Source organism: Hordeum vulgare, chromosome 2H (genome assembly GCF_904849725.1).
Source record: "Hordeum vulgare subsp. vulgare chromosome 2H, MorexV3_pseudomolecules_assembly, whole genome shotgun sequence".
NCBI classification, from domain to species: domain Eukaryota; kingdom Viridiplantae; phylum Streptophyta; class Magnoliopsida; order Poales; family Poaceae; genus Hordeum; species Hordeum vulgare.
Genome location: NC_058519.1, coordinates 313743030 through 313757004, shown reverse-complemented (window position 1 = coordinate 313757004; position 13975 = coordinate 313743030). Strand labels below are relative to the sequence as shown.

The 13975-nt window shown below is 43.0% G+C and overlaps 1 long non-coding RNA gene across 4 annotated transcripts; it reads left to right on the top strand.

Moving 5' to 3' along the window:
• The first annotated feature begins 3002 nt into the window (after window positions 1–3002).
• Window positions 3003–10304, top strand: LOC123426158. Of its 4 annotated transcripts, none has more exons than XR_006622065.1 (3): window positions 3003–3726; window positions 5361–5469; window positions 9858–10304. It is a non-coding gene; the product is annotated as an uncharacterized LOC123426158 (long non-coding RNA). The 4 variants fall into 4 exon arrangements; XR_006622063.1 differs by having other exon boundaries at window positions 5356–5469; XR_006622064.1 differs by lacking the exon at window positions 3003–3726 and adding an exon at window positions 3738–5151 and having other exon boundaries at window positions 5356–5469.
• Window positions 10305–13975: the final 3671 nt, after the last annotated feature.

The following is a 13975-nucleotide window of genomic DNA, read 5'->3' as shown; positions in this document are numbered from 1 at the left end:
ATGTGGTGTCGCTCAGATGCCCGACTATGGCATGTTTATTATTACATATAAGCCCTTTATGTGGTGTCGTTCAGACAACCCACTCTGGCATGTTTATTATTTCATATAAGCCCTTTATGTGGTGTCGCTCAGACGCTCGACTGTGGCATGTTTTAAATTACATACGTTACTATTACTCTTATTGATTGCTTATTAAATTTCAGTATGATTATATTTTCATTGCTAGTACTTGAGTAGTACTTCAGCGTTGACGAAGTATTGTGGCATTATTATAATTAACCCTGCCAATTTATGTTTGTTTCATGATGTTTGCGAGTACATTAAAAGTACTCACTGGCTTGTCCCTGGCTATTGTCTTGGCCAGATTGCGTGTTTGGAGAGGAGGAACTCGGCGTTAAACCCATAACCTAGGCACCGAAGACAGGAGCCACGTGAGATAGGAGTTATCCATGTCAGCTGTTCCTGTGGGAAATGGAGTCCGATAGACGTTGGAGACCCTCGAACTGCTTCTGCCATCAACCAATAGAAACCTTTTGATGTACTCTATGGACCACCTCAGTCTTGTACTTCAAGTTTGTATTTTTTCTAGGACATATGTATCAAGGAATCGTGCACCAGCTAACAGTATTCCTGGGGCTGGAATGCACAAGGGCCATTTTGAAGGGAAATTAAAATCCCCAAAAATCCGGTCCCGACAGTATCCCTGGCGGGTTAAATCTTTCTGAGAGCCGTGCCCGCAGTTATGTGGCAACTTGGAAAATTTGTTTAACACCCGGTCATAGCAAACCTGAAGTAAATTTAATTAAAATATGCCAACTATGTGCGTGACCATGACTATCTCTTCTCGCAAGCTCTATATCCGAGAGACGACACAGTGGGCTTATGTTTGACGTAAGTAGGTGTTCAAGATTACTTCGAGATTATTATTAGTTCACATACATTATGCATAGACCACCCCCTCTTATTCTTGTACTCGTAAGTTAGCCACCCAAATAAATGCTTAGTCGCTTGCTGTAGCCTCACCACTTAACCATACCTCACCCATTAAGCTTTCCTTGTCTTGATACCTTTGGAAATGAGATTGCTGAGTCCCCTATGGCTCATAGATCACTACAACAATAGTTGCATGTGTACGTAAAGCGATACTTTTACGTGAGCACGACGATTGTTCTAGTTGGAGTTTTCTTCTTCTTCTTCTTCTTCTTCTTCATCGCTCTAGGATGGGTTCCAGGCTCATAGCCTGGGATAGCAAGGATGAACGTCAATCTTTTATTATTTGATTTCGTCCGTAGTCGGACCCTGCTCTTCTACATGGTGATTTAATATATTGTTGTATCGTGTTGTTCGTGTTGTAGCATGTGGCAAGTGCAAGCCAATTACATATACTCATCTCTTCTGTACATGTACTTGTAATGATATCCATTTAAAAAACCCTATGATGTGTGCTTCTATCCCTGTCGAGGCCCTCCAGCCAAAATAAGGTTAGGATCGCATCTTGGGCATTACAAGTTGGTATCGGAGAAGTACCGACGTAGGAGCCCCCATGATTGATCGAACGTGGATGAGTCAAGTCTAGCAAAAAACTAATTTGAGTCTAGATATATATTGGAGAGTAGGATACATTTTAGTCCTCTTTTATGCTTTGGTGAGGATTATTGATGTAAGAATTTTAATTCTACTCCTCTTCTCGCTCAATTTTTTTAGGACCATGCGGGTATTTTGGAATTTATATGATGTCGATGTGATAGAGTTGCAACTTGGTGCCTGTTGTCTGACTTGATTTCTTTTGGGGAGTTGAGCTCTAGGGGATTCTTGACACATCACTATCGTTCAGTTTCCTTAGTATCTCAGGACGGAGGATGTTCGAAATAGCTTCAATACTCTTTGTGGTGACAGTAGTTTGGCATGACCCAGTACTTGGGAGAGCGTCCATATGTAGTGCCATAATTGGTATCATTGGGATTACGAGGGTTTGAGGTAGATGAGTTTCTGAGATCTCTGGTTATGTGTTGATAGATGTGATACGCTGGACGGGTAGTGTTATTGCTAGGACTTGAGTGATGGATTTTACTCCTTGTATCCGTGGACCCGATTGCATAACCGGAAAATTTCGGAAGTTCTTAGGTGGGAATTCTAGTAGTTATCTAGTATTATCTTTCAACAGATGCATGCCGTGAGGTTGGGGTTCGACATATAGTGGATTCGTTTGTTCACAGTTTTTCTTACAAAGGATAGTCTTGATATATGTCGTCGGATATGCTTCGTCAAGCCTTGTAGTTTGGTACGCTAGGGAGCATATTCGAGCATCATTTCAATATGACAATCGAATGTACGATCGAGCCCGTGCGATCCTTATTACAAAAATTATGAGCGAAATCTCTGTCATATATTTGTTTCTGGTTTGTTTCGTAAGCCTCATCCTTTGTTTTGCCGGAGTATGGTAATTTGAGTTGCTTTGATGTCAAGTGGTGATTTCATATCTTTTCTAAGTGGTGTTCTCATATTTCTGTGGGAGTGCTAATTAATTCTTTTTCTCAATCAAGTTGTCTTATCAATTCTTTTCGAACCAGAGTCATCATGTCAATTCGTTCAATCCAGAGTGCTTCTCCTCCGGTTAATTCAATCTTCCCCAATATTTGCAAGATCCATCCTCTTATTTCTTTCCAAAGTTGTCTTATATGTCCCAAGTTGTCTTAGTTTTTTCCACTCTCCCGCCCTTTTACTTCTGTGATTCAATTATCATCCAAGTGTCTTTGTTTCATTATTACTTCTGGTATCTTCTCTTGCGTGTTGCATCCGGTGATTTGATGTGAAGATGCTCAGTGTTACGTCCATCATTCTTCATTCTAGTTTTCTTCTCCGACGGATTCAATTCAAGCTCTGGGTGTTCATCATATCATTTTCATTCGTTCAGTGGTTTCCGTGTTGGAAATTCTTGTTCAAGCCTATCTTGTTCATTCATCCCTCTCTATTCTATCAGGAGTGTTGAAGTTATCTCTTAATTTGCATATCGGGACTTTCCGGGACTATTATTCCTTGTTCAGGCCACATTTAAACTTACCTAGAATTTCATGTAGTTCCATGATATCTTGTGAATTCATGTTTTAACATGCTTGTGGGTGTCCTTGTCATACATTTCACATTCATGACATATTATCTTGTGATGATCATATGTTTTAGACCATAACTCCGTTCGAGATGATCCATATATGTTAACCGACTAGAATGTCGTGTAGAATGTCATGGTCCACTTTATTTTGGTGTTTAATAAATATAAAGTGTGTTTGATTTAGATTTAAACCAATTTCGAAATTAACATGTGGGATCATTTCGGAAATACTATATGTTGTTTTTGACCTCATTTAACATGCTTAGGTAGTGTAGTTTATTTATGCTTCACCTCTTGCCATGCTTAATAACATTTAATATTGTGGTGTACCTAAACGGGAGTAAAATAAGTAATCCAAAAGTGGAGTTCATCAATATGCAACTCGTTGCATATATAGCTTCACTTAATGCGTAGAGTTTGATTGTGGTGCTTGTCATGCCTTCAATAATTAAACCGTACATGCAACATATTTGATTGTGCATCATGTCATGCATATGTTGTGGTGTTTATTGTGTGCTGATTGTTGTTTCCGGATTGTTTATTCTCGATATAGTTCCAAACCACTTCGGAGTGTGAGGATCCATTCGACTACATTGGTTCGTCTACTTCACACACTAGTAAGCATGCAAGTGCAACACACGTATCATAATCTATAATAAGACATTATTTAATCTTATTTATCAGTTCTTTGTCATGTCATTTAAATGTGTCTCATGCACATGATGAGAGTGCGCGTGTAACACGATTCGAAAACATGTCTTCACATATAATTCACAATCACATAAATGTACTATCATTAGGTACAAAAATATTAAAAAACAACTGAGAAACAATATCTACTATTTGTTCTTTGATGATTATTCCGTTTGTTTCTACATATAATTTTTTTTAGAGATTTTATTAACAAATTACATATGAATGTAAAAATTTGGTAGTAGAAAAGGTCACAACGACGTAGAACTCAGCACACAGTCGGACACATGCCCCGATCAGGAAAAGAAACTGAACAACTCGGTTTGCTCCACTCGCTCACTCCACATGTGGATAAGCTCCACTCTCCCTCATAGAACACGACTGCCCCTCTTCCACTGCATCCCCACCGGCGGCGAGACGAACACCCACCCGTGGCCGGTCCATGGCGGCCGCCCTTCCTTAGCCGCCGCGCCAGTCGCTGGCCTATGCCCCCCCTCTTGCCGTTCGCCTACACCAGCCTCACAATCTCACCCACTCCCCCCTTCCCACACCCGATCCACATCCCGATCCAGGAGATCCCCGGCCACCCAACGCCGTCGCTCTCTGGTGGCCGCCCCTCCCTTTCGTCTCCATTGCCGGCGGATGCCCCTCCCCTTCGCCATCACCGCCGGCGGACGCCCCGCCCCTGCTCTGCCCCGCACCGCCCCACCTTCATATCCGCTGACGCCGGCATGCTCGCTGGCGATGTCGGGCAATCCCCCCCCCTCCGGACATGGGGGCGCTCGAGCTCGGCATGCTCGCCGGTGACGCCAGTGTCCTCCCTCCTCGACGCCGTCGCTCTCTAGTGGACGGCCCTCCCCTTCGTCACCACTGCCGGCGGACGCCACTCGCCGCCATGAGCCTATCCACCTTCTCTCGTGCGACACGAACTTCCATCCCCGTGCTCGGGACGCCATTAAGGTCCGGTTGCAGCTCTTCTTCTCCCCTCGATCCGGATGCTCTGCTCTCCAACCCGATCTATTCCAAGCGAAAGATTTTTTTTCATCCTCTCATGCCCATTGCCTCTAGCAAATGTCATCTCCCAGCTCATGGCCTCGCCCCCATGTTTTTTTCTTACTGCACTAAGCTGCAAAAGGACACAAAAGCTTTTCTATCGGTTAATTTAATTGGTCACAAACTCACAATACTCCATACACAATCAGTGATAATAAGATTGCCCCTTTCGTGTTTTCTGCGGAAAGTAGCCTCCATGCTTCTCAAATCTGGGTGATGTTTTGTTCATAGACTTTCATCCAAAGAGAAGCACATCGATGGAGAAAAAAGACGTAGTCAAAGGGAATTTGTTTCAGGTACATACTCTGTACTAATTAAAACATAGTATGAGCAAGGTTGACACAATGATGTTCTATCTCTAAATGTTTTCTAAAAACTGACCTTATAACTTTTATGTGGTACTTTCATCTAAAGAGAAGCACATCCATGTAGCTAATTTGTTGATCATAATTACCAATGGACATGTAGCTAATTTGTTGCTCTATGTCCTACTGCCATAGAGCAGATCGAGATGCGAGCTGGTGGACACGATGAGGGAGCAAGCATCTTGAATTGGACAGTCGATCTGTTCTAGGGAGGAGTTCACAGCTTGCCTATTTCCTCCATTGCTGCAGGTATGTTGATTGATTTTTTTATGCGCCAACTATTATCATATAGGTTACATTTTTGAGGCAACCACTATGGGATAAAACTGATTGATGTGTGGATTTGAATTAAGCACATCTTGATGGTCCATCTTTTGAAGCAATGAAAGTCCATCTATTGATGCGATCTATGATGCTTCCTTCAATGTATGGGATATTGTCTTGAGATTCATTTTCTTCATACTTTAAAATATGCACCAAAAATCGCTTCCTCAGTTCAAAACAATCCTACATATGCATTAGACAACATTGTTATACCAAGTTTGTATGTGCAATGTGTATACAAATAAGCATGGTGTAAATACTCACCTCGGGTATAGGAAAATATAGCTTTCCATCGCACAATGAGTGCATGTTGTTAAAAACTAAATACCCCGACAAGGCACTGCATGTATGAAATAAACACATAATGTGTGTTGAATGAATGAATTATTTAATATTGAATGCATTGAAAAGATTCATACCAGTGTGAGTTTGTTGGAACAACCGGAACTATACATTCCCATTTAGAGATATCGTCCTTGAATGCAGGATTTGCAACTTGAAGTGCGAGGTTTAGGTTACTGACCACGGTTTTAAGTATATTCTTTCCCAAAGTAGGTACTGGTATTGGATCAAAAATTGAGATAATTTTTTTATCTTGATCCAAGACAAACAATAGAAACAGCCCAAAAATGTCCCAAGGCAATAAAATTTGCAATGATGCATGCATTTATAAATACATGAAATATTAATTAAAACCAAATAAACCACTGTTTTAAACGAAAAATTAAAATCTTACCATATCACACTGTGAGATATGATACTCATTGCTGTCAGGCCAGCTATGAAAGAATTGTTTAAACGTAGCACTGTCCATATTTTCATGATGACTTGGGTCTCGTACATATTGGAACATGGACTAATATAAAAATAAGAAAACAATAGTGCTATGAGAAAAAATATGTAAAACGCAATTATAATAACTTACACAAAAGTTTAGATCCATGTAGTGAGATGGAATGTCTCTAAGAAGCTGGACTTCGTGCCGCGCTAGTATCCGCACAACCATGTTAAAGCAATCAATATCCATATATTCATCATTGTTTAATATGTTTTTTATTTGTCTCAACTTTAAGCTGATAGGGTAAGGATCAGAGCTTTTCACCCATTCGCTTCTGTAAAATCAAAATTTCGTCAATTATAATGACATGAGAGTAATTTATTAGAATACAAAATGAACTAAAAGAACAAGGCTTACTCTAGTAAAGCGTCATCATCAATCATACTGATGAACAAGCACAGTTCGTCTATTAAGTCATCGTTTGTTGGGTTGACACACGGTGAAAGGATATATGACTGTGAGATGAGCTCAACATCTAATGATGTGTTCGATGTTTTGAGATTATGAGGGCGTCCATCCAGAATCATACAATCCATGGGATCTATATTGATTTCGTCATCTTCCATGTCTCGATTTCTTATATTATCATCATTCAATTCCGAGTCCACTAAAATGACAGCTAGTTTTGTTCTAAAATCTGTCATATGATCCTATTAAAGTAGAAATAAGAGTTAGATAATGATACAACATAGAATAAGTATTACATAAAAATGATCCTATTAAAGTAGAAATAAGAGTTAAATAATGATACAACATAGAATAAGTATATAGCTGCAAATGATCCTATTTTCAGAATCTTTCGGATGAGATCTAACCTAAGATTCGGAGACCTCTTAACCCTGTGAAACAAGTTTTCATCTGTATCATAAATATATAGCTGCAAATGTCGAGGGCCATTATCAGAAGACAATAGATCGTCAAGAGCGTGGTACAACCGCCCACATGCACGAAATGTATATACACCGGTCCCTGCTGCGGTGCTGACTCGACGATCAAGTGTGACTCCAAGACTTGTGAAAGAGAAATGAGAGTTGAAATACCGTATATTTTCTCTGAAATATTTAGCATCCTCATCATCCCGACTTGTAAACAACCTTTTCAACTCTTCAGGAACATCTGGAGTAAATATATCCACTTTCCCCTTTTTGCAACAAAACGCAGGCCCCTCGTATTGAATCCTCAAAGCTCCACAGTGGCGGCAATCACTAACTTTCCTAAGCACATGGTGTTTTTTTGGGCAGGTTCATGTAAACCCTGTCATAAATATCAGTACTGGGAGTCGCATGACCATCCTGTTGATCCACTCGGTAGGATTCAAAAGCAACTTCTGGATAAGATTAGACACTTGCATTAATCAAACTGCATGTAGAAATCATAGTATCATATGTTATAGTTTACTGCTAACTCATGATAGCAACAATATACCTCGTTCCGCGAATATCCTAGCTTCTTCATCATGGTTAACGGCTGTAGTTTCTATCTGGTTCCTATCTCCATCGCATTCTAGTACCGAAGATATGAATAAATCATTAAGGGTTAGAAATCATGTTAAGTTCATGTTCAACAACAATGAGGAGATGAAACACAAAAGGACATAATGCACACCATCAATGTTGACGGTGTGGACATCGGGCTCCAGTATTCCGTATGCATGTTCTTCATGGTCGTTGCCTGAAAACATTTTGTGTCCCAATGAGTAAGTACCTTTGGTTGTAACCCTTTGTCATGTACCCGTTTTAGAAAAAAATGCACAACACCTTGATTATGAGTGGTTTGCCCTGCAGCTGGTGTAGGCTGCATCACTGGACCATTATCATCAGAATGCGCTATACCTGAAACTATAGGAGAGGGCCAAATTAAAGAACAAAGTCAAACCTGACCAGTTTTAGGAAAAAACACACAACACCTTGATTATGAGTGGTTTGCCCTGGAGCTGGTGTAGGCTGCATCACTGGACCATTATCATCAGAATGCGCTATACCTGAAACTATAGGAGAGGGCCAAATTAAAGAAGAAAGTCAAACCTGAGAATTTAGCACCATTAATAAGTCACAGAAGTAACCTCTTGTTTTAAAAGAATCTTCTTGGATACGTAGGTTGAGTCGTGGGTTCTCTACGACTTCCATTTGTGTGACTCTTACTTGTCCAGACTTTCGTTGAATCTGGTATGCATCATTTCTGTGCAACCAATCGGATTCGTCGCCATCATAAATATTCTCGTTTTCGTCTAGAAGCTCTCTGGAATTAGGTACTGCACCACCCGCACATGTTATGTTAGCCAGTTGTGTGACTGCTGATTGTCCGGTAGCATTGACTTGTGTTACAAGGTTACTGCCATCAAGGACGACAACATTATGCTTTTTCTGGTCACGGGCCTGTCGCTGTCGCTTTAATATTATCTCTCTATTATGTGCATACCGCTCACGTTCAATGCGGTTCTTAATATCACTACGGTCTGAATAGACAAAGAATATATCGTTAAATAACAATACATATGGGCCTTATATCATTTAGTTGATGGTCATTACCTTGTGATATAGTCAGCTGTGCGTCTGCCGCACTGTTCTCGGCAGCGGCAGTCTTCTTCTGTTTATAGGCCTCACGCCGTCTCTTATTAATCTCATCCCTATTTTGTCCATACCGCTCTCTATCCCTTTGCCTTTTTACTTCTTTAGGGTCTGTAATAAATGAGACAATTTAGCAGTCTAGCAAGAAAACAAAAATATACTGATTAGGTACTGATCATCACCCAACGATTGGGAGTTGCTTATATCCTGGAAGGGGGTGCGTGTCCCGTTGGGAGTGGTTGGTGTCATACGAACTCCGCAAACTCTGTTTATGTGAAAAATGTCATCATACCATTGTACAGGAAGGTATAGAGTTCCATGTTGAACTACATCCTATAATACAAAGTTGTACTAAGCTTAAGACACTTATTTTGGAATGGAGGGAGTACATGCATGTATATAGTTATATATAGTGTGACGGCCAGATTGCTCAAGTGCGAATATATATTTTTACAATTTAATATCATCATTAGTACACGAACTTGCACATCATTCACAAATTCATACACAAGCTTGAAAAATTCATAAAAGTGGGCACAGAACTCACTTACAGTTTAATATCATCACTGGTACACGAACTTGCACAACATTAACAAATTAATGCTTGAAAAAGTCATAAAAGTGGCGACAGAACTCACTATACTGTACCAATTTGGTACAAAATAATGTAGCGGCTGCTAGTTCGGACGCCACGGCAGCGAGTGCACCAGCGCTCCTTATTTCAATAAAACCCCATGATTAAATGACACATAATCCAGAATTTCTATGAAGTTAAACTGTTCAGTGGATCAAGATGTAGTTGTTATGATAATTTTTTGCAGAAAGACAACCAGATCAATCAAAGCAATAGATTATTAATTATTTAGAACAATGCATCATGATGTAGTTGTTATGATAATATCTTGCAGAAAGACAACCAGATCAGTCAAAGCAATAGATGGATCTGAACGCAGAGAGAAGGCAACACCTTATACGGCGTATAGCTTGTCGTTGCGGCCTTGGACGGGTGCCTCGGCGGCTGCAGCTGTATTGGTGAAGACCTCGTCGTCGCGGCCGTTGGAGGATGCGTCGACGTTTGCAGCTCTGTTGGTGGAGAGGTCGTCGTAGCGGCTGTTGGTTGATGCGTCGACGGCTGCGTCTCGACGGCGACGACGACGCACGAACTGCTGGACGTGAATTATTTGTTGCTGTTTGTTTCCCTTACTTGCTGTTTGTTTCCGTAATAAGTTGCTGGACGTGACGTGAATTCTGCTTCTTTCTGTTTTATGATTTCCCTTATTTCCTGTTTGTTTCCGTAATAAGTTGCTAGACGTGACGTGAATTCAGCTACTTTCTGTTATATATGATTTCCCTTATTTGCTGTTTGTTACCATATAATTTTCGAAGGAAGGTGTTGGACGTGAACGGGGGGATATATGATTTCCCTTATTTGCTGTTTGTTACCATATAATTTTCGAAGGAAGGTGCTGCACGTGAACGGGGGGATATTTTTGGTTGCTCTGGTAGAGTTTTCGTCCGTCAAACTAATATGGTAGACGCACATTTCTGGTGGGCCTGCCACAAATTGAATGGTTAGATATAATTACAAGATCTGATCGTAAGGTTATAATTCCTCTGCGGGAAATTGTGTAGCTTTGCTTGGGGTGACGTAACGATGAATACGTTGGACTGTTTATTAGTAGTAGAGATTCATTTTTTCTTTCAAGCGGGATCTTGAGCAAGATGATCATTTCTCTAGGTACCACTACTATCATTGCTATGATAGTTGTCTTGTTTCTATCGCTATGTTCCGCTGCCTACCACCTGTTGATGTCAACCTCCCAACATTTCCATGAAAATCCTCTAATCCGTACACATCCCATCAAACCATTGTTTGGTTGTGTTACCACTTGCTCAGCCTTCTTTTAGCGTTGTTAGTTACAGGTGCAGTTGCTATCCATGTGGAAACATGGGTTCCTTGTTATATCACCATATTATTGCTATTTAATGTAATTCACCTGTATACTTAGTAAAAGGTGCAAGGCTTGACCTTCTAGCTCGGTGTTTTGTTCCACCTTTAATGCCCTACTTACTTGTGTACTGTTGTTATGTTCCATATTGAGCGCTTCTAAGATGCTTGGGGTTGTTATGGGGACCCCCTTGACTTCCGTTTTGGGATAAACTCATTTGGCAAGGCCCAACATTGGTACTATTTTCTTAATAATAACTAAAAAGAATCACATAGGAGACTGATCACCCATGGATAATTAATCAACCCCCTGGTTAGTGCTCCTCATGAGGGTTGGTCCAACCGAGAGCACTGTGCGGGGCCAACCCAGGGAAACTTGGGTGATTTCTATCAGGCCTTCGTACACGTTGCTTATCCGATGTGTCGTGAGAATGAGATACGCGACTCTTATCAGGGTCTTCGCCATGTCGGGCGGTCTTGCTGGACTTGTTTTACTCTTGTCGAATGTCTTGTGTGAGGGATTTCGAGGATACTTTGGGCTATCTCAAGGTTGAGGTTTTCCACCAGGAATCCAAGGAGATCACGTGTTTCTTTTGGTCGAGGTTTCCAACGGAGCTTGTGGTAGTTTGTGATGGACTAGTTTGAGCACCCCTACAGGGTTAAATCTTTCTAAGAGACTTGCCCGAGGTTATGTGGCAACTTGGAAACTTTGTTTAACACCCGGTCATAGCAAACCTGAAGTAAACTTAATTAAAATATGCCAACTCTATGCATAACCATGACTGTCTTTTCTCGTGAGCTATATATTCGAGAGAGGATAAAGTGGGGTTATGTTTGACATAAGTAAGTGTTCAGATTGCTTCGAGATCATTATTAGTTCATGTCTGTTTATGCGTAGACCACCCCCTCTTGTTCTCGTACTCGTAAGTTAGCCACCCAAATAAATACTTAGTCGCTTACTGCAGCCTTAGCACTTAAACATAGCTCACCCATTAAGCTTTGGTAGTCTTGATACCTATGAAATGAGATTGCTGAGTCCCCTGTGGCTCACAGATTACTACAACAATAGTTGCAGGTGCAGGTAAAGCGGTACTTTGATGTGAGCGCGATGATTGTTCTATTTGGAGTTTTCTTCTTCTGTTCATCATCGTTCTATGATGGGTTCCAGGCCGGCAGCCTGGGATAGCAAGGATGGACGTTGTTTTCTTTTATCGTTTGATTTCATCCGTAGTCGGACCCTACTCTTCTACATGGTGATTGAATATATTGTTGTATTGTGTTGTTCATGTTGTAACTTGTGGCGAGTGTAAGCCAATTCCATATACTCATCTGTTCTGGACATATACTTGTAACGATATCCATTCTTGCAAAACGATGAGATGCGCTACTATCCCTATCGAGGCCCTTTAGCCAAAATAAGGATAGGATCTCATCTTGGGCATTACAGCCCTCACGCCCTACATTCCCCTTTGGCCCCCGACGTCAGAGAAGGGAGGCTCATCGATGGAGCCGCCTCCATCACCGCACTTCGACTCACTCGGTCCACATCCCGAGGGGACCGAGAAGGGTGCACCTCACGCCGTGCTCGTGCTGCTTCGGGTTCGGTGACCGGCTTTGCGCCGCCATCGGGCCCCTGTGGCGGCGCGCCCGAAAGAGTCGAGGGATGTTATGTGGCCTACCACAACACGTGCACTCACAACACAATAGACTATCGGGCCTTTCTCGAGTGAGCTACGGTGCCGGAACTGCGTCACCCATGTTGCCGGGTGCGAAGTTCACCACGGCAGCAGCGGAAGGGATGAACTCGGGGACCGCCCTCTCCAGGGCCGGCGCGACCAACCTCTTGGTGACAGCGAAAGCCGTCTGCCTCAAGAAGATGCTTGGCGCGGGTGGCCTTGCGACAGACGCACCCAGGATGGCGCCGCCTTACCACATGGACCATGCCCCCCGGGGGGAAGGGTGTCGCATGAGACGCTGGTATCATGGGCCTTGCGCTCTAAGCCAGCACTCGCCTCCCTTCGGTGTAGGAGGTCACGCTAGGCGCCCTCGTCAGGCCATGCCCGGGGGCTCCTGCGTGGAGCCGCCTGGTGTGGCTGATGTGATGAGGGGAGCCTTGGGAACTCGTGGAGGAGCGCCATGGCGCGTGCTCACACGAGCCGAGAGTTTGGTGCTAGGCACCAAGGGCACATGAGTTTGCTGCTTAAGAGATCATCAAGCTGCAAGGGGTATGGGCCACGCACGCCTCGCGAAGCGTCGGGACCTCGAGGGATCATGAAGCCAAAGGAGCCAGCCACTCCCCACTAGAGGGGTAGAGCCCCACGGCATGTAACGTCAAGCGGCCTGACGTGCCCGCGACATCTTGGCCGTCAGGTGGCTTTTGGGGTTGTTCGGATCAAGCAATTCCTTGTATTTTGCATCGCCCCAAGTGGATGTTTCCTGGATATGTAATAAACTTGATTAACCTTCACTTGAGATGGTGTCATTTGTCTGAATCTTAAGCTCTAGTGTCTCACCACTGCTGGGAGCTGGCGTGCCCCCACGACCTCCCTATGATGGTTCCGCGGTGGGGGTTAGACACATCGTATGTGTTAGGACTTGTCCTCGCAGCGCCGAGAAATCAAAGTGACCGAGCTCTGACTCACGAGCTGGCCACCTGTGTTAGTCATCTCGCTAAGGTCCTCAGTGTCACACCCTCCTAAAGAACCATCGCAGGCAGATCAAGGGGATGCGGCTTGGCTCGCGCTACCGCATGGCAGGAGCCTCGCTGTGTCCCATAACAACTCGCATAACGACACGCTCTTGTAGCCACACAGTGCACGATGGCACTCATGTTTGGGCCACACAAGCGCTGCGCCGACATGCGTACTCCTACACCGAAATTCACAGAAACGCCTGAACACTAGGTTAAATACTCCTTAGCTTTGGGCTTGGGGTATCCGCCCAATCATCATCACCCGTGACACTCTCACGTAAGAATTACTGGGTTGTATACGCCCAGAGCCTCCTAAGTGGAAGGCGACGACGAGCCGCATCATGGCCTCGGTGAAGGGCTCCTCCCACTCCCAAGTGGAAGTCCCT